This window comes from Rhineura floridana, chromosome 4 (assembly GCF_030035675.1).
Source record: "Rhineura floridana isolate rRhiFlo1 chromosome 4, rRhiFlo1.hap2, whole genome shotgun sequence".
NCBI classification, from domain to species: Eukaryota; Metazoa; Chordata; class Lepidosauria; order Squamata; family Rhineuridae; genus Rhineura; species Rhineura floridana.
The window spans coordinates 114,986,000-115,007,602 of NC_084483.1; the positions used below are offsets into that span (position 1 = coordinate 114,986,000).

At 44.7% G+C, this 21,603-nt stretch overlaps 1 protein-coding gene across 1 annotated transcript in view; it reads left to right on the forward strand.

The window, feature by feature from the left end:
• Positions 1-21,603, forward strand: part of UST (uronyl 2-sulfotransferase) — a 245,445-nt gene that overhangs the window by 148,674 nt on the left and 75,168 nt on the right. The gene's annotated exons all lie outside the window — the stretch shown is intronic.

Consider the following 21,603-nt stretch of genomic DNA (forward strand, 5'->3'; position numbering starts at 1 on the left):
TAAAAGGGATCAAGAGGTCTCTGGAGTATCCTAGACCCAAGTTGTTAAGGGTTTTGTAAATTAATATAAGAATCTTGAACCTGGCACAATAGCATATAGGCAGCCAGTGCAAGATTTTGAGCAATGGGGTTATGTGTCTGTCCTCATCAGCCGTATATCCTCAGTGTTTTGCACCAGCTGGAGCTTCAGGGCCAGGGGTAGCCCTACATAGAATGCATTGCATAATTGAGTCTTGAAGTTATCAGTGCATGAATCACCACAGCCACATGCCTGTGAGAAGCCTGCGTGCAGGAGCTGAGTGTAAGAGCACTCTCTCACCATTCCTGATTCCCTAGCTACTGGTATTCAAAGGCCTACTGGCTCTGACAGTGGAGGTAGTACACAGCCTTCATAGCTAATAGTCTTACTTACCATAAACCCACAATCTCTGTCCTTGTCATTCACTACCAAATCAGATCCCCTCATTGTGTATGTAAAGTTAGGATTCCCTGCAACCTGCATGCATCACTTTACACTTAGAAACTCTTTTAATTTCCCTTTTTACCGCCCTGAAAAATTTGGTGATGTCAGGAAACTTGGTCAGCTCACTGATCACCCCTTACTTTAGATCAGCCTTTCCCAACCTTTAGGTCCCCAGATGTTGTTGGACTACAACTCCAATCAGCCCCAGCAGCATGGTCAATGATCAGGAATTATGGAAACTCTAGTCCAGCAACATCTGGGTACCCAAAGGTTGGGAAAGGCTGCTCTAGATCATTTATGACCAGTACAGTTCCTTGTAGAACCCTCTTCTCTCACAACTATCCTATTGTGAGAACTGGGCATTCCCGCTCTCTACTTTCAGTTCTTTATCTGGTTGCCAGTCTTTATGAGGTTCTGTCCTCTTATCCCTTGATTGCTAAGTTTACTCAGGAACCTGTAGTGAAGGACTTTGTGAAAATCTTTTTGTAACTCCAAGTACACAGACACTCCTATCTATATGTTTATTAGCACCCCCAAAGAACTTTGATATTTCTAGAAAGATTAAAATAAAGGAAACTTATTGTAACTATTCAGTCATAGTGAGATATAAATGTCATGGAATCTCTTTGCAGGGTAAACTTAATGACCCAACTGATCAGTGAAGTAAAGAGATGGGGGGGAAACTCCCTTCCCTTTTTTTAACATTAACTACAGTCAAGTGGCTTGAAAATACAATTTACAAGTACAAATAGAAATTGAAAAGTAAACCAGGTTTTCTGCCAGTGTGACTTGACAGCCTACATTGTACCATGGCATAGGCTGTTGTGGTTATGTGTAAACACTATGTGCTTCCCAGTGAATCATTGCCCTTCATTTTATCTTGAGTCTGATCATCTGCTAAGTGCAGATTGCATATAACACAATTTGTGGTTGATTATTGTTAATTAAGGGCAAGGATCTTTTTGTTCACCCTGTTAAATGACAGATGAAAGTGGATAGCATCCAAAACCAGAAAAAAGAAAAAAAGGGGGGGGACCCCAAGATGACCTGGGGGGGGCCCTAGTGGAACATTTTATTAAATGTCATCACTCTGTTGCTGATTTCAAGTTTTTGGTTTTAGAAAAAGTGGGGAGAGAAACCATATCCTAGTAAGGAGAGAAATAGCATGGATTCTGGATCTTAAAACAATGACCCCTAGTGGACTTAATGAGAGTTTAGAATTGCTTCCTCTCTTGTGAAAAAGGAAAAATATCCAGGATCCCTCCTACATTGTTTTGCCTCAGGTGGTATCAATGTTCCATCCTTTGAGTGGTCTCACGGTTGATATGATCCCTGGGAGGATATATAAGAATACACCCAATGAACTCTTTCTTGTGGTGGTTGAATTGATAGTAATTTTGTGCACAGAAAGATATTACACACCAGCTACTGTAAGTAAAAAAAAATTATATAGAGATTCATCGTGTATGGTTTTAATGTATATGTTTATTAATGCAGTTTGTCCCTGCTATTTTATTATATTTACAGCCCCTGATGAAGCCCTGTATATAGTGGCTGAAACACATAGGGCTATTGAATAAAATATTTTTCTAGCATCTTGGGGTCCCCCCCTTTTTTTTCTTTTTTCACCCTGTTAAATGGTCAGCTGCTGTCATTGCAGCTGGTGAAATAGTTGGTCAGTTGACAAGTTACTGAAAGATATTATTCTAGGGCTACTTTCCAATGCATATTTATTGGAGGTTATCCACATTACCTCCAGAAAACATGGCTTGGATTGGGCTGCAGTGTGGCCTTCCAATACATTTCCAGTGATAATCTAATAAAAGCCATTTTCTTCAACACACACAAATGTTCCATGTCACAGCTGCTCTCAACCATAGATTGGAATCCTAAAAGTAAATGCCTTTGAACTAGGTGAGACTTGCTTCTGAATAGACATGCATAAGATTGCACTGTTAATTGATAAACTTGCAAAACCTACCTAACCTGGTTTCTCTAGGCTCAGCCACTATCAGCGCTCTATAACCTTTCAGGTTTTTGTTAGGCTGTTTGTATAGTTTGCAACAAATTACTTTTCTTTTTAATTTACATAAGTATATACTTAAGAAGTTCCCTAAGTTTGTAGAAACCATTCCCTTACTTCTGGATGGCCCATTTTGGTTCCAAACTGAACACTCAACAACCTAGTTCAATACTAGATAAGTAAATTCTTCAATTTATTTTTCTTCAGAGCACCAGTAGTCTTCTCCCACCACCTAAAAATGAAGTTCTCACTGCTCCTGCTGCACATGGAGTGATTTCAGAATAAATTTCTTAAGTTTGCATAGAATCAGGGTTGTCCATTGGGTGGTGAATGGAAGACCTGAAATGAAATAACTGCTGATCCATGAAATCACTGAGTGGTCTTAGCAAGGTCCCACTCTGTATTAGTTTTCCATCTGTAAAGTATACTGTATAATGAATATATGAACACTTCACAGAGTGTGGACAAGATAAATGCTATGACAGTAAAACAATTTGTATTAATTTATTCTCAAGAAGATTTATGCCCCACTCTTAACAAAAATGGTCCAGCAATAGCAGATATCTGGTGTTGTCTTTGCCTGCCCTTCCTATTTCTCCTTAGTTCAGAAGGTAAAAAGAAGGATTCTGCATCCCAAAGCAAGATGAGTGCTTTTTAAAAACTATTCCTGTTTATATTTTGATCCCATGTGAACAGAGACAGAATCCTACAATGCTAGTTCATTAGTTCACAAACAGGGATGGATGAAGTGGTCTTAATCTAGTTCATGCCCCTTGCACATGAGTAGACAGGTTAGTCCATTCCATTGAATGACTGTGCGGATTTTTTAGGCAAAATCCTAAAAAATCTGCCCACTTTTAACATGTTAAAAATAAATAAATTATAAATCATTTATGAGGTGGGCCAAGGCAAAGACTTTCTGACTTTTTTCTTTAAAAAAATAATTTCTAGTAGTTTGGAGTACAGTACTTGCCACACATTTTGTTTTAAGTAAAAAGCCCCTAAAAGTGGCAGTAAATTATGATGTGCCATCACGTCTTCTGTAATTGTATGGGAGGGGGGCAAGATGGTTGCCCCAAGAAAGAATAAAAGAGCCAGAAAGCCCTTAGACTAACTTGTCAGAGATAAAAAGACAACAAAATCCTAAGTAAGAGTGGACCATACTCAAAACTTTCTGTGGGCATGTGATCTAATCTGCATGTCTCTGTTCTGATGTCGACATAATCTGTCAGGTATGGATTGGGGGGGGGGTTCACTTCAAATTGTGAAACAAACCAAAATTCTCCCCCAGACGTATTAGTGAGTTACTGACTTATTGAAGCACATTAGCATAACACATTTAGCAATAAGCTAAATATTATTATGTAATAATAATTATTATTATTTATTGACCTACTCCGGGCATCAGACAAGGGGAGTGCATCTCTGTTGGTGCTGCTGGACGTCTCAGCAGCCTTCCATACCATCGACCATGGTATCCTTCTGGGCCATCTAGCTGGGATAGGTTTGGGAGGTACTGTTGTGTGGTGGTTTCAATCCTACCTGATTGACAGTATCCAGAAAGTAGTGATGGGAGACTACTGCTCGTTCTCCTGGCCTTAAGCCTACGGGGTCCCGCACGGTTCCATTCTGTCTCCCATGATTTCCAACATCTGTATGAAACCACTGGGAGAGGTCATCCGGAGATTTGGAGTACAATGTCATCAATATGCTGATGACATTCAACTCTGTCTCTCCTTACCTTCTGACTTCAGGGAGGGAGTCCTTATCCTAAACAGTGCCTGGAGGCTGTGAAAGGCTGGATGTGGGTGAACAAACTGAAACGTGATCCAGATAAGTCGGAAGTGTTGCTGCCAAGAGGAAAACTGCACCAGGGATAGGGTTGCGACCTATTCTGGATGGGGTTGCACTTCCCTTGAATGAGCAGGTTCGCAGTTTGGGAGTTCTCTTGGATCCTGCCCTGCTGCTTGAATCTCAGGTGGCTACAGTGGCTAGGGGTGCTTTTGGCCATCTTAAAATGGTCTACCAGCTGTGTCTGTTCCTGGAAGCAGTTGACTTAGCCTCAGTGACACATGCCTTGGTGACATCGAGGCTTGACTATTGCAACTATGTAGGGCTGCCTTTGAAAATGGTTCGGAAACTATAGTTGGTTCAAAATGCTGCAGCCAGAATGTTAACTGGAGCACAGGGAGCATATTACCCCGTACTTTACCAACTCCACTGGCTCCCAGTTTGTTTCTGGGCACAATTCAAAGTGCTGGTTTTGACCTTTAAAGCCCTAAACGGCCTTGGACCAGTGTAACTGAAGGACCGCTTGTGCTCACATGCTCCTGCCTTGGATTTAAGATCATCTGCCTCTGGTCTCCTCTGTGTGCCTGGAATTAAAGATGTCAGATTGTCAGGCACGCGCGAGAGAGAGCCTTTTTCAGTTGTGGCTCCTAGGCTTTGGAATTCACTGCCTCAAGAAGCCCATTCTGCTCCCTCCCTAATGGTTTTCCGGAAACTCACAAAAACAATCTTGTTCCAGAGAGCCTTTGAGAGGGTCTGATGGGTGGGTCTGAAACTGTCTCTACGTTTTCTATTTTTAATCTTTTTTAATTTTTATCTTGTGGTTTTTACTATTGTTTCCCCATATATGTACTCATATATATACATGTAGGTTTCTTGGTTTGTTTGTATATATATGCTTATTGTATTCAATTGTATTTTATGTATTTTAAATAATTGTATGTATTTTAACTTACTGTTTTGTCTTGTGTTTTTATTCTGTGTAATTTTATTATGTATGCAAGTGATTTTATTGTAAGCCGCCCTGCGTGCCCCATTGTTGGGTAGAAGGGCGGGATAGAAATACTTTAAATAAATAATAAGCAGCTAATTGAAAGCACTTAGAAAGGAAATTATACTTCTCCTACATATAGATCAGTGTTGGCCTTCTGGCATAATCATATTGCCAGTACTATTGCCAGTACTTTTACCCTAGTAATAAGGTAACAAAGATGGGTCAGGTTTCCTTTGTGGAAGGGGCACAGAATCAGACACCCAAAGTGGTCTGCTTTTATGGTTTTGTTGTGATGGAGACACCAAGCCAAGTACAGTACCCATGGTTGTTTGGGCTTTTTGGATAATGATCTCTGTCTTACCTTGTCCACTCTCCTAATTCTCTTACTTCACTTCAGTCCAGGCTGGTCCAATCTAAATATGTACAAAAGTTGTTGCTTCCCTTTGTGACAGCTTTCACAAGAGCATTGAGAAAGTGCCTGAGTAAGTCTACCGGTGATAGCATTCACAAGTGGCTTGAGCAAGGTATTCGATCAGGTCTACCTATTCTGTTTGTTTCAGTCATGACCACTTGAACACTTACCTTAATTCTCTATATACTGTGCCAAACATAGTCATGATTTTGTGCATTTCCAAAATCATACAAGTTCCACTTAGTTCCCTGTTTCCAAAGGTATTGCGTGCAGAGGGGCCCCAATAGAATGGGTATTGTGGTCTTTGACTGGTTTAAAGCACAAATTCATAAGCTGATCCTTGCTCTGTTGTCTTACTTTCAGCACATAGTTTATTAAAATTTCCTTATCTCTCTGACATGGCCTTTTGACTTACATCTTTAGCTGTGTTCTTGGGGACTCATTCAAACCCCAGGATTTTGAGGTTATCATTCCATTTTCTAGGTAACAACATTAACATGTAGTGCTGAATAAATTTGTTTTTGGATCAGTGATAGTGCTACTATAAGCCATGCTTCGCCGCCTTTGTCTTCAGCTTTTGGCTCCAATATTTTTTAATAATAGCAAAATAAGCTTTGGGTTGCATCCAGTGCAGCAGTCACCCAAAGGGAATTTTCTTCCATACTCCTGTTATGAGTCTCCTGGAGAATTCTTAAGAACATAAGAAGAGCCTACTGGATCAGGTCAGTGGCCCATCTAGTCCAGCACTCTGTTCTCACAGTGGCCAACCAGTTACCTATAGGAAACTCTTGGTAGGATTGGTCCGAGGAGGAGGAGGTCTGGGATCCAGCAGAGGGGACCAGTGGTCTGGGAGTGATGGATGAGGAAGTTGGGGAGGGGCCATGTTAGCTGCCTACTGCCAGCCCATCCCCCAAGGCGTCCACTACTGACAACTCCTCCACCCAAGGTGTCTGATGGGAATGACGAGATTGAATTGCCAGTCCATCCCATTGTACCACCTCCAGCAGCTAGATTGCTGCCAAGTTAGTCTCCTGTTCCTCACCTGCCTCCAGCCCAGGAGGGGATGTCAGAGGTGGAGCTGGGATATGATCTGGCTGAGTTGTTCCCACCTCCATCGCCACGGGGCCACCGTTGGCTGCTTAGGCACGTAAAGACTTGAGTTTGTTAACCAGCCTACACATAAGAGTGTCCGCTTGCTTGACTAATGCCACCCTGGGCTCCTGAGGAAGGGTGGGATATAAATCAAATAAATAAATAAATAAATAATCCCAAATTGAGAGAAGTCCCGCCAGTGGGTGAATCAAGTGTTACAAGAACATCTTCCCTTGTGTAGCCATGCCAAGTATTGTCTTGTGTGGCTCTCAACCCTGTGTGCTCTGTAAACTGATCTGTGTTCCAGTCCTGTGCTAACATGTGGATTAAAGCCATAGGCAATAATCAAACTGAGAGTCCTGAGTCTGAACCTGTCTACGGGAGCCAGGAGAATTCCCACTGCAGCCACCCCACTTTCTAGGCCCTCACGAGAGCCTTGCCTGCAGGCTCAGAGGACTGCAATGGAGAGGAGAGATGGGGAATTCCCCATGCACAAGCATCCTTGTTATGAGCCTGGATATAACCATTTATTTTAAACCTAGTTTTAAGGCAGTTGAGCAAAAGATTTACTGTAAATTAGATTTCATGATACTGTATATTTGATTGTTATAGGGAAAGCATGCTGTCCTCTCAATTTCTCACTAGGAGCTTCAGCATGCCTTTCAACTAGTTATTGGCAGAATGTCAATAAGAACTCATGACAGAGCACCACTTTAGAGATCTCTAGGGAAAAATGGATAAAGAAAATAGAACATTGCTTCTTCTTATGTATTTGGAAAAGATACTAATTTGTGAATTACTGATAGTCATGCACAAAAAACTATCTGCTAGTGCAAATGCATTTTTTAAAATGTAAAAAGAAATTTTAGGCCTTGAAGAAGTCTATAAGAATTTTAGACCTTGAAGTAGTCTATGAGAATCAGATACTTTTTATTATTTATTTTATTTCTTGAATTTATCTCCTGCCCTTCCTCTCAAAGGAGCCCAGGGTAAAATTGCTGGGTAAAATTAAAGACCTAAATGACTAGGCAAACTATAGCTGATTTAATAACTGATTTAATAAGGAAAGCCAATTTCTTGGAGGCGCAAGAAAATATTTTGTGTTGATAGTTTGCATTGCAAAGAAACATTTGGAACTCAAAATGCAGTGCTTAATTTTTTGAGTCTTTTTTGTTTTTGTTTTTGAAACAAGTACAACACAAACTGAACAAAAAAGAATTGAACACCCATTTGGATATAGACTGTGAAGTCCTTGGAGGCAGGGCTCAAAGCCTTCTAGATAAATATATAGTACTGAAAATCCATTGAAAACAGAATGTGGTTTATATCAGTAAATTGTCTTTCAAGCCTATGGATTAAAAAGGCTAAGCCAAGGAGAACATCATCAAGTCAGAATGCACTAGTTTGCAAACAGTTGTGCCTTCTTGAAACTGAGAGGGTGGTGCAATCAATAATTCTGGAAGAGTTATTTCACTTGTAACTGGTCACATCACAGACTGGTGGGTGCTTGCAATGTTTACACAGACATGATCAGCATGATAGTGCTAGCTGGTTTTTTTTGGTGGGGGTGAGTATGCATTAGGAACTAAATAATGTTATTTCAATAAAGTCATCCCTGCAACAAAAACTGTACATTAGCCAAAGATGGCTGAATACAGCACTACAACTGCATGAAGATGAGATATTATCTGAAAAGATCTGTAGAAAGGTCAGTAGAATGTGTTCTTTGAGAACAGTAAGGTTTTACAAGCTTATTACTGACATAACTACTGATCAGTAATATTACTAAATATTATTGAAAATTGGGCTCCTACTGGGAGAAAGGGTGGGATATAATAAATCAAATAAATAAATATGGCTGTGATTTAGAAATATGTCCCATAATTCCTTGGTTCAGAGTATGAGCTTAGCAACTCGTAATGCTTGCCTTTTAAAATGTGCTCTTCTCTGGTTAGAGAACTTCCTCCCATCCATTTACCTAGCTGCTTCTGTGCTATAGCAGGTGTGGGGGAGGGGCCAGGATAGTTTATTTCTCTAATCAAATCCTGGTTAAGGGAAGTTAATTGCATTTTCAATGGTGATGTGTCCCTTAACTGTGGTAAAGCAGGTATTTGCTCTGGGGAAGGGAGGGTTTGCAGAGCACATGATCCCACAGTCCGTGGAACACAGTTTCTTTCCTGTAGTTAAGAGCTCCGCAAAGTTAAATCCACTCAAGTCCCTATGTAACTGTCCTGGAAAAATGATTCCATCAGAGTAACTGATAGCACCTTTCAATGAACATTCCAGCCCCCTTCACACATTACTCGCATCAAAAAAAGGGGCAATGAGGGTAGAAATGGCCTCCATGGCAATACCTCTGTCCCTGTCCCTTGACAATACTTGATTCCCTACCATCTGTTCATTAGCATCCTGGAACCCTGATCATGCAGAGTTCTGCGCACAGTGGCTTTCCTGCCTCTGATATCCTTTCAGATGGATGGTGGGGACAGAGCCAAAGGCACATCCCTTTTCTACACTCTGCTTGTAATGCTTGAAAATGGCTACCCTGTCTCTTGATAATCACAAGTTTGTCATAGCTTTGCTAATACCCAAATGTATGATGTACTTCATGTCTAGCTCAATAAGACTGTATTCTTTGTCCAATCCTGACTCTCTGAGTCACATTGCTTCCCTGTGAGAATGATCTTGTTCTTAGGAATCCATCATTTTGCAGATTTCTAGAATATAATGAGTAAAAAGAATCCTTTTTTCCCTTTTTTAATTAAATATTTTTTTACTTTTGCTGTAACACTGAAGCTTTTGCTGTAACATCATGGGTAGGGTTATATATTGAAAATGGCAGCTTCTCACCCCAACAATCTAGTGTGGACATTGAAATAGTGTTATTGGCCTTCTTCTAATTTCTAGTGGAAATCTGGCACAATGCACTATCATTGGCACACCTCCTTCCAGCAGGCCCCACGGTGGAATAGTACTGGCTGCAAAACTTTGGCTTGAGTAGCATTGGCAGCCTGTGCATGCAGGCTTGCACCACACATCTGCTAACCATATGGTTTCCTTTAGTATTCCCTTTGCATTCATGAGACCAAATTCTACTAACATTCAGAAATGGAAATTTAAACAAGTTGATAACATACTTCTCTAGAATTTTTTTTAATAATGTATTTGATATATGGTTGGTGACAAAGGTTACCAAATATTACCTTGTGTTGATTTCATTTTTTCATAAATATATCTGCAAAAATAAAACCAAGGCATGCAACAGGGCTCCCTGCCCCACTGCCATTTAGCTCCTCCTTGCCCATTTAACTCTATTCCTAAAGATAAGGCGACTCATTTGGACTCATAAACCAGCATGGCATGAAGGGATGCAGTTGGAAATAAAAACCAGCAATACTACTCCCTGTAAACAGAAGTGCATTTGACTCCTGCTCTGGACTATTTTAGTCATTTCTACAAACAATTTTTCTATAGCCTTATAGGTCAGCAATGCCTTCTAGGTCAAGAAGCTTCTAGATGTGCCACTCTGCTCAAGCCATCATAACTCCTAAGTAAAGTGGCTGGGTGAAGAGGCTTCAAATCTGTTTATCCTGTTCACAGTGTTGGTTAATTTTGACAAGAGTCCAGACCTATGAAAAGTTGGATGTACCTTGTTCCCTATAGATTCTGATGGAATTCAACATTCCTCTCTCCACTTTAGAGTCAGTGAAACAGAGATGCACCTAACTCAGATGTTATTATTGAGAGCCCTAACGGGCAGAAAGGTGGACTAAAAGTATAAGAAATAAAGACATTGTTTTATTCAGATGTCTTCTAGGCTTCAGTGGGATCACAATTCTTCAAACTCTGTTTGGATCATCTAGTGTGTATCATGTGTTTTATTTCACCCTTTAGATGTATTATTATAAAATTGATTTTCCTTTCCCGCTTTCCTGCCTCCCCTTGTTCCTTTGTAACAATCTACCAATTGTCTACCATTTTGGAGGTCTAAGCCTCCAAAGAAGATAGCATCAACAGAATCTGGTTGTATGAGATGCACTAGCAAATGCTCTGAATTCACACAGTGTAGCAAAAAGCCTTTGTCAGTGGAGCAGGACTTTCATGTGGATGGACACCTAATATGATGAGGGGGGAAAACTGTAACTTAACCACTGATTATGATATTAGCAGGTGCCACAGACATGAACAAAAAGAGAGGACTTGAAGAACATAGTTATGAGAAAGTGGAACTCTTTTACCAAGCTGGTAAAAGAGGCTTAACATATTGTTTAAGATCTGAATATTAGACATGTTGCTGAACTTTTGTGGGCTCGCAACTTAGGATTCATACATTGTTCTTCTGAATTTATTATATTGGTTTGTTTGGCACAACTGCATTGTTTGAATGCCTAGAGTATTGTGGAATAGCCAAGGAAATTGCTTGTGTCTTTGTATACCGCAGGCATGGGCAAGCTTTGGTACTCCAGATGTTGCTGAACTACAACTTCCATCACCCCCCGCCATTGCCATGCTTGCTGGGACTCATGAAAGTTATAGTTCAGCAACATCTGGAGGGCCAAAAGTTCTCCACACCTGGCATACTGGCTTTGCTGAAAATAATATAAAAGGAACAGCTAGCAAAGAGACACCTTTATTTGAGAACAAACCTAACACATTTAGGTCTGGCTGTGCTGGTTGCTTGCTTCCAGAATGGTTTGCCTTTTCCACCCATGACGCCTTCCCCGGGACTGGCTCGAAAAGGTCCAAGTTTCACTTCCACTTAAAGATTAGAGGACTGACCATCACTCTTTGCAGAAGATGTCAAATTAGGAGCACTGAGGCATCATTTTTCAATAATTATGGCCAGTCCTGGTCTGGATTTCTGTTCCTGAGTACAGGGTCTTCCTAACCCTGATACTGAGCTGGGCCAGTACGTGTTTTTTCATGTATCTGAAGTAGACACACTTCATTATGGAAGGTTTTTTCCACAATGCATGTGTTAGCCTAAACCAGGACTAGCCAATGGAGTGGAAATTATAGGAGTTGTAGTTCAAAGCATCTGGAGGCACATTGCCTACCCCTGTTCTCAGGGGTTAAGGCTGCTTTTTAAAAAAAAGTTAAAAGTGAATGATGAAAGTGCAACAACAAAGATTGGTTTTTAATGCGTGTTTCAACCTTAGAAGTCATTAGAGTTCTTGGCTTCTTCCTGTTTGATTACAAAATCTTTGTATTGATTAAAAGGAATGGTGATATTTTATTATTTATTAAATGTATATCCTTCCTTCCAGAAGGAGCCCAGGACAGCAAACAAACACTAAAAAAGCTCTAAAACATCTTTAAAACAAAATATATTTGAAAATATATTAAAACAAAGCATCTTTAAAAACATTTTAAAAAGTAATCCCAACATAGACGCAGACTGTTGAAAGAAGAAGGTCTTCAGTAGGCTCCAAAAAGATAACACAGATGGTGCCTGTCTAATATTTAAGGGGAGGGAATTCCCAAGTGTCAGTGTCAATTCCAAAGGTCCACTTCCTGTGCTATATGGAACAGACCTCCTGATAAGGAGGCCCTCACCTACAGAGCGCAGTGATTTTGACTGAGCATATAAGAAGTAAGACCATCTTTCAGGTATCCTAGTCCCAAGCTGTATAGGGCTTTGTACACCAAAACTAGAACCTTAGCCCAGTAGCAAATGGGCATCCAGTGCAATTCTTTCCACAGTGGGGTGACATGTTGGCAATACCCTGCCCCAGTGAGCAGTCACACTGCTGCATTTTGCACCAGCTGCAGCTTCCAGGCCAACCTCAAGGGTAGCCCACATAGAACACATTACAGTAATCCAACCTGGACGTTACTAGTGCTCGGACAACAATGGTCAAGATGGTAGATGGCTCTGCCTGAGGTGAATCTGTGGATGGCCCACAGGGGTCAGAAGTTGCGCAATGGGGACTCCCTGGCGAGGGGGTACCACTGGAGGCTCATCAGGAAAACCTTCAAATTCTTCCTCTGAAGACTTAGCAGGAGAATGAAAAAGGACCTCAAGCCTCTGCTGACTCTCTGTAGAATCACCATGTGATGAAGGGAGACTGACATAGCGAGCTCATCTGTTAGCCTTCTGCTTAGCAGAGAGAAGTGACTACTTAGTACATTTGGAAGGAATGTGCTTGGAAAGTCTGTGCTTAGACAACTTAGCTTTAGATGCGGGCCAAGATGCCAGTGGCTGTGGATAGGCTTGCAGCTGCATAAACAGAGAGACGGACGTGGCTCTGCAATCAATTCCATAGCCACAGCAGAAGACAGCCCAGCTGTGGTAAACATGCACATGGTAGAGGAGAGTGGTACCAGGCAATAATATAATAAAGTTCAATGTAATAAAGTCCAGTTACACATGTGCAGACTGCAGGGTGTGGTGGAGAGCCAATCAACACATGCACAGGTAGAGGGTGCAATGGATTGAAGGTGGCCAGTAGTAACACGCACACAGTAGAGGGGAGCGGTTTGACCTCAAATGCAGCCAACTACTTTTCCCCTTCTCTGCTTCTTTCTTTTCCGTGCTTCCCCCTTTGTGCTAGATGGGGAAGAAGAAGGAAGAGACCAGAGACAGACAGGTACTAGTGAGACTGGAGAAGAAAAAAGGTGGGGAAAATGGCAAACCAAAATGGTGGATGGAGGAAAAAAGGCAGGAAAACCAGCAACAAAAAATGGCCGATGAAAAAGGGCCTGAGGATGGGGGTGAAAAAATGGCGGGAACTCCCTAAGCAGAAGGAAGTCTGCGCTTCCCAGCCAGGAGGAGGCACAGACTGCAGAGTTGCTGACATAGCAGCTGCAAACCTCCAGGGATGAGTGGTGGCGGTGGCAGCGGGGCTCAGCTCTTTAGAGGCTCAGGCTGATCCACTCGATCCTTTCATCATTCCCAAGGGGGATGAGGCTAAGTGGAGCAGGGAGTCAGAAGAAGAGGATTGCTTGCACCGTTTGTTTCAGTCTTCGGATTATCTCACCTTATTTCACAGGTCCGTAGCCACATTGGGTATTGACGTGCTGGCGCCTGAACCCTTCGTCAAGGGGGCTAAGGTGTTAAAAGCTCCCAAGTCTTCGATTCATTCCTTCTCAATTCCTGAGCCTTTTGACAAGATGGCAAAAGAGGAATGGGGTCATCTTCTTCATGCATGCTGTGTAACAGCTTTCGCTAACAAATTTTATTTGTTAGATCCCCAATTCATTAATTTCCTGAAGATCCCTGCAGTGGATGGGCCCATTTCAAGTCTGGTTTCCAAGTCTCTCCTTCCCAAGAAGGGGACTCTCAATTTAAAGACGCATCTAAGTGGAAACTGGACTTCGCTCTTCAAAGGACCCACAACACTTCAGCATATGCCATCTGAGCCTCCTGTGCTGTCTCATTGATCACTAGAGCCTCCAAAGGCTCCATAGATTGATACCCAGTAAGACCACTCTCATCCATGATTTGATTGTGGATGAAGGTGCTGATTTGGTGTGCATTACTAAGACCTGGGTGGGTGAGCTTGGAGGAGTTGATCTGACCCAGCTTTGCCCACCTGGATACTCAGTGCAACACCAGCACAGGCTGCAGGGACGGGGGGGAGGAGTTGCTGTCATCTACAGAACTTCCATCTCTGTCACCAGGAAACCACTCTGTCTTGGAGCTGGCTGTGAGGGCCTGCACCTGGTGTCGGGCTGAGGAGACAGTAAACTAGGGTTGCTGCTGGTGTATCGTCCACCCCGCTGCCTGGCAGTTTCTCTGACCGAGCTGGCAGAGGCTGTCTCGGCTGTGGTGTTGGAGGAGCCCAGAACGATAGTGCTGGGGGATTTCAATGTCCGTGCTGCGGCTGCCTCTAGTGTTCCAGCTCGGGACTTCATGGCCTCCATGATGACCATGGGGCTGTCTCAAGTTGTCACTGGCCCAACACATAGGGCAGGGCACACCCTCAACTTGGTTTTTGCTCCAGATGGAGGAAGGGGTGGTCTGGAGATAGGGGGTGGATGACACCCCATAGTCATGGTCAGACCACTTCCTGGTGAAGTTTAGACTTATGGCTCCGATCCTTCCCTGCAGGGGTGGTGGACAGATTAAGATGGTCTGCCCCCAGAGCCTGATGGAATCCATAGGATCCCTGAATGCCCTGGGGGAGTTCCCAGTAGATAGAGTAGGTGACCCTGTTGAAGCCCTTTTCACACTGTGGAACAGCAAGGCGCGTTGGGCTCTTGACACAGTTGCCCCCAAGCGCTGTCTCTGGCATTGTGGAGCCCGGCTTGCACCTTGGTACACCAATGAGCGAAGGGCAATGAAACAGGCTGGACGACAGCTAGAGCGCAAGTGGCAAAAGACGTGCTGTGAGGCTAATTGGGCACGAGTAAAACATCATAAATATGCCTACAGTGTGGTGGTGAGGGCAGTGAAGAAGGCCCACTTCCCTGCCTCCATCATATCCTCAAAAAGTTGTCCGGTGGAGCTCTCGACCCTTGCCCTTCTTGGTTTATTAAAGCTTGCCGAGGGGGTCTGACCGAGTGGATGCAGGGTGTGGTCAACTCATCATTGCAGGAGGGAGTAGTTCCAGATGCCTTGAAAGAGGCAGTGATCCAACTACTCCTGAAACAGCCCACCCTGGACCCATTGGTTTGTGACAACTACCGCCCGGTTGCAAATACCCCCTTTTTAGGGAAGGTGATTGAGAGGGTTGTGGTGCAGCAATTGCAAGTACTCTTGGATGAAACAGATTATCTTGACCCATCCCAGTCTCGGTTCAGGCCTGGTTATGGGACTGAATCAGCCTTGGTTGCCCTGATGGATGACCTTTATCAGGAGGACAGGGGGAGTGCGACCCTGTTACTCTTACTTGATCTGTCAGTGGCTTTTGATACCATTGACCATGGTATCCTTCTGGGCCAACTTGGTAAGATGGGTATTGGAGGCACTGTTTTACAGTGGTTCCGATCCTATCTCCAGGGTTGTTCTCAGAGAATAGCATTGGGTGACTGTCGTTTGGCCACCTGGCAGTTGTGCTGTGAGGTGCCTCAGGGTACCATTTTGTCCCCCATGCTGTTTAACATCTATATGAAGCCCTTGGGAGCAGTCATCAAGAGCTTTGGGGTGAGGTTTCAGCAGTATGCTGATGATACCCAGCTCTATTTCTCTATATCATCTGAATCAGGAGAGGCTGTGCAAGCCCTGGACCGCTGCCTGGACTCATTGGTGGGCTGGATGAGGGCCAATAAACTGAGTCTGAATCCTAGCAAGACGGAGGCACTGTGGGTTGGTGGTTCCTGAGTTCAGATAATTGGTCAGTTGCCTGCTTTGGATTGGGTTGTACTCCCTCTGAAAGAGCAGGTCCATAGTCTGGGGGTGCTCCTGGATCCATCTTTGTTGCTAGAGGCCCAGGTGACCTCAGTGGCTAGGAGTGCCTTTTGCCAGCTTCGGCTGGTAAGACAGCTCCAGCCATTTCTGGACCAGGATAGCCTGACCACTGTTGTCCATGCACTGGTAACCTCCAGGCTGGATTACTGTAATGCGCTCTATGTGGGGCTGCTTTTGAGGGTAGTCCGGAAGCTGCAGCTGGTGCAAAATGCAGCTGCGAGACTGCTCACTGGAGCAGGGTATCGCCAACATGTCACCCCGCTGCTGAAAGAATTGCACTGGCTGCCGATTTGCTACCAGGCCAAGTTCAAGGTTCTAGTTTTGGTGTACTAAGCCCTATACAGCTTGGGACCAGGATACCTGAAACACCATCTTATCCCTTGTATACCCAGTCAATCACTGTGCTCTGCAGGTGAGGGCCTCCTGCAGATATCTTATCAGGAGGTTCGTTCTGCACAATATAGGAAACGGACCTTTAGTGTGGCAGCACCTACCCTGTGGAATTCCCTCCCCTTGAATATTAGGCAGGCACCATCTCTGCTGTCTTCTGTGCCTTTTGAAGACTTTCCTCTTTCAACAAGCCTTTTAATTTGAGACCTTATCCCAGTCTGCGTCTGTGTTATTTATTTATTATTTATTTATTGCACTTGTATACCGCCCCGTAGCCGAAGCTCTCTGGGCGGTTTACAGCAATCAAAAACATTAAAACAAATATACAATTTAAAACACATTTTAAAAACAATTTAAAACACAATTTTAAAATTTAAAACAATATAAAAACAATTTAAAACACACACTAAAATGCCTGGGAGAAGAGGAAAGTCTTGACCTGGCGCCAAAAAGATAACAGTGTTGGTGCCAGGCACACCTCATCAAGGAGATCATTCCATAATTTGGGGGCCACCACTGAGAAGGCCGTCTCCCTTGTTGCCACCCTCCGAGCTTCCCTTGGAGTAGGCACCCAGAGGAGGGCCTTTGATCTTGAACGTAGTGTACGGGTGGGTTTGTATTGGAGGAGGCGTTCCATCAGGTATTGTGGTCCCAAGCCGTGTAAAGCTTTATAGGTCAAAACCAGCACCTTGAATTGAGCTTGGAAACATACAGGCAGCCAATGCAAGCGGGCCAGATTCGGTTTTATATGTTCGGACCGTCTGGTTCCTGTTACCAATCTGGCCGCTGCATTTTGCACAAGCTGCAGTTTCCAAACCATCTTCAAAGGCAGCCCCATGTAGAGTGCATTGCAGTAATCTAATTTGGAGGTTACCAGAGCATGGACAACTGAAGCCAGGTTGTCTCTGTCCAAATAGGGACGTAGTTGGGCCACCAACCAAAGGTGGTAGAAGGCACTCCGTGCCACTGAGGCTACCTGAGCCTCAAGTGACAGAGATGGTTCTAGGAGAACCCCCAAACTACGAACCTGCTCCTTCAGGGGGAGTGCAACCCCATCCAGGACAGGTCAGACATCCACCATCTGGTCAGAAGAACCACCCACTAGCAGCATCTCAGTCTTGTCTGGATTGAGCCTCAGTTTATTAGCCCTCATCCAGTCCATTGTCGCAGCCAGGCACCGGTTCAGCACATTGACAGCCTCACTTGAAGAAGATGAAAAGGAGAAATAGAGCTGTGTGTCATCAGCATACTGATGGCAACGCACTCCAAAGCTCCGGATGACCACACCCAATGGTTTCATGTAGATGTTGAACAGCATGGGGGACAGAACTGACCCCTGTGGAACCCCATACTGGAGAGTCCAGGGTGCTGAGTAATGTTCCCCAAGCACCATCTTCTGGAGGCAACCTGCCAGGTAGGAGTGGAACCACCGCAGTGCAGTCCCTCCCACTCCCAACTCAGCTAGTCTCCCCAGAAGGATACCATGGTCAATGGTATCGAAAGCCGCTGAGAGATCAAGGAGAATCAACAGAGTCACACTCCCCTGTCTCTCTCCCGACAAAGGTCATCACACAGGACGACCAAGGCTGTTTCCGTGCCAAAACCAGGCCTGAAACCCGACTGAAATGGATCCAGATAATCGGTCTCATCCAAGAGTGTGTGGAGCTGGCCTGCAACCACTCTTTCCAGGACCTTGCCCAGGAATGGAACATTTGCTACCGGCCTATAGTTATTAAGATTTTCTGGGTCCAGGGAGGGCCTCTTCAGGAGTGGTCTCACTACTGCCTCTTTCAGGCAGCCAGGGACCACCCCCTCTCACAGAGAGGCATTAATCACTTCCCTGGCCCAGCCAGCTGTTCCATCCCTGCTAGCTTTTATTAGCCAAGAAGGGCAAGGATCCAGCACAGAAGTGGTTGCATGAACCTGTCCAAGCACCTTGTCAACATCCTCAAGCTGCACCAACTGAAACTCATCCAAGAAATCAGGACAAGGCTGTGCTCTGGATACCTCGCTTGATTCACCTGCTATAACACTGGAGTCTAAGTCCTGGCGGATGCTAAAGATTTTATCCTGGAAGTGCCTAGCAAATTCATTACAGCGGGCCTCAGATGGTTCTACCATGTCCTTGGGGCCAGAGTGTAATAGCCCCCGGACAATTCTGAAGAGCTCCGCTGGGCGGCAGAGTGGTGATTTGATAGTGGCAGCAAAATATTGTTTTTTGGCTGCCCTCACTGCCCCTAAATACAGCTGACCACAGGCACTTACCAGTGTATAATTGCATCGACTAGGAGTTCACCTCCATCTGCACTCAAGCCGTCTCCTATATTGTTTCATTGCTCTGGGCTATACCATGGAGCCGTATGAGCTCTACACAGGAGAGGGCGCTCAGGAGCAATCATGTCAACCGCCCAGGTCATTTCTGTATTCCACAGTTCAACCAAGGTTTCGGCAGGAGTGCTAGCTCTATCAGCCAGAAAACTCCCCAGAGCCCTTTGGAAACCATCCGGATCCATTAATCTCTGGGGCCGGACCAACTTAATAGGTCCTCCACCCTTGCAGAGGGGAAAAGCCGCTGTAAGTCTAAATTTCAGCAAGCAGTGATCTGTCCATGACAGAGGGACTGATGTAAGGGCCCCCCACATTCAGATCACCAACTCCATGTCCAGATGCAAAAACCAAACCTAGAGTATGCCCTGCTACATGTGTTGGGCCAATGGCATATTGGGACAGTCCCATGGTTGTCATGGAGACCATGAAATCCTGAGCCGCCCCAGATAAGGTGGCCTCAGCATGGATATTGACATCCCCCAGAACCAACAGTCTGGGGGATCTCAACAGTACACCCGAGACCACCTCCGTCAGCTCAGCTAGGGAGTCTGTTGGGCAGCGGGGTGGGCCACCAAAAGAATCCCCAGTCTATCCCGCTGACCCAGCATAAGGTACAAACACTCCAGACCAGTAGTCACATGGACAGGGTACTTGCAGAGGAAGATGGAGCTCCTATAGACCACAGCAACCCCCCTCCCCGACCCTCAGGTCTACCCTGATGCTGGACCAGGTACCCTGGTGGACATAGCTGGGAGAGACTGACTCCCCCCTGCTCACCCACCCAGGTCTCGGTTATACATGCCAGATTGGCTGCCTCATCCACAATTAAATCGTGAATGAGGGAGATCTTATTATGCACCGATCTGGCATTTAGGAGCAGCATCCGGAGGCCTGAGAGCTGGCTGATAGGGCAACCAACAAACCTGCGGGTGTGGGGAGGACTGGAACAAGGCACAGCCATTAACTGCCTGGGCCGCGTTCCCCTTACCTAGCAAGTCCTCCTCACAACACCATATCTCCCTCTACCCGTCACTACACTAATTGGGGGCCCCTGAAATCTCCCCACTTGGCTCTGAGTCCTCTCTCCCAGGCACATAACTGAAGACCCAGAAAAAGGCAGACAAAGCAGGAGCCACCTCAGGCAGCCGGCTTATGTATCCCCTCCAGAGAAGGGACAGGTGGAAAAAATCAGCCACAGCTGGCTGAGTACCTGGGGCCTGGTCCTGCAAAGCGTGACCCCCGCAGAGCAGAAGTGCAACCGGGAAAGCGTGGTGGTGGTGGTAGCCCAGCAGCAGCAGCAGCAAGCAGGCATTTAGAATTGCTTGTTAATATTTTTTTTAATAATATGTTTTAACCCTTTTTTAAAAAGACTTTTTTAAAGCTTTTTTAAAACATGTTTTTAATGTTTTGTTTTAGGGTATTTTAAGGTCTGTTTTTATGATATTTTAAAGTGTTTTTAGCATTTCTGTTTGCTGCCCTGGGCTCCTGCTGGGAGGAAGGGCGGGAAATAAATAAATAAATAATGTGGCTCAATTAGTTACTCTACGATCCTCAGCCAGTCTTGGTAGACTCTGCAAACCTTGGTCAAACTACGCAAGGCTGCAGCTTTTGTGGCAGACACAACACTCAACACAACACAGTTTGCTGCTAGGGCTATGTCCACAGGTGTGGTAGTTTGCCAGACCCTTTGGCTATGCCACTGGAATGCTGACAACACTGCTCGTATCAACCTTTCCATAGTGCCCTACTCGGGCTCCCTGCTGTTTGGACATGAGGCCTTCAAGACAGTGCTGGTTGATCCCAAGGATAAGAGGAAATCTGTGTTAGCCAGATCATCATCTCACCCATACCAGCAGTCCTTTCAACCCTCATGACCCGCAGGTAGGGGCCACTATTTTTGCTCCTTAAGAGGCTACTGGAACAAGCAGCACTTCTTTAGCCATAACTAGAGTCAGTTCTCGGATTCCAGAGGTGAGCCCCATCCTCTAGCTGTGGGGGACATCACTAGCACCAATACTGATGCCATACCAATAGGTGGCAGATTTCTTCATTTTGCCAGCGCTTGGAGGCAGTATCCATGGATGATTGGGTGCCAGATTCTGTGATTCATGGTTACTCTACAGAAATGGAGCTTCCTCCTCACAAATTTCTACCATTCTCCCTATCTGCCTCTCCCGAGAGGCAGGCAGTGATAACAGAAACCATACATCACTTGCTTTCTGTAGGCACAATAGTGCCAGTGAATCCCACCAAATTTTACTCAGGTGTCTACTCCAGTTTGTTTGCAGTGCCAGAAAAAAGATCATTCATGGAGGTCAATCCTAGACCTCAAATTCCTCAACTCCTTTGTCAGGCATCACTGCTTCAAGATGGAGTCTCTGGCATTGATTGTGGAGGCTCTCCAGGAAGGGGAGTTTTCTGTTTTTGTCAAACTGAAGGAAACCTACCTGCATGTGCCAATCTTGCCCACCCATTGAAGGTTATTGAGATTTGTGTACAGCCAGGCTCTCTTCTAGTACCAGGCTCTACCATCTGGTCTTTCATCAGCTCTGAAGGTTGCTTATGGTTGCTCTGGTGGCGCATCTCCAGTTCCAGGGGATCCACATCTATCCTTACCTGGATGATCTCCTGGTGTGGGCACACTCCATGTCTCATGCATCCATCCATGTACGTCTCACCCTCGAAACCTTGCAACCACTGCTTTCTCATCAACCTAGAGAAGAGCCACTTGATATCAACTCATTGTCTTCAGCACCTTGGGG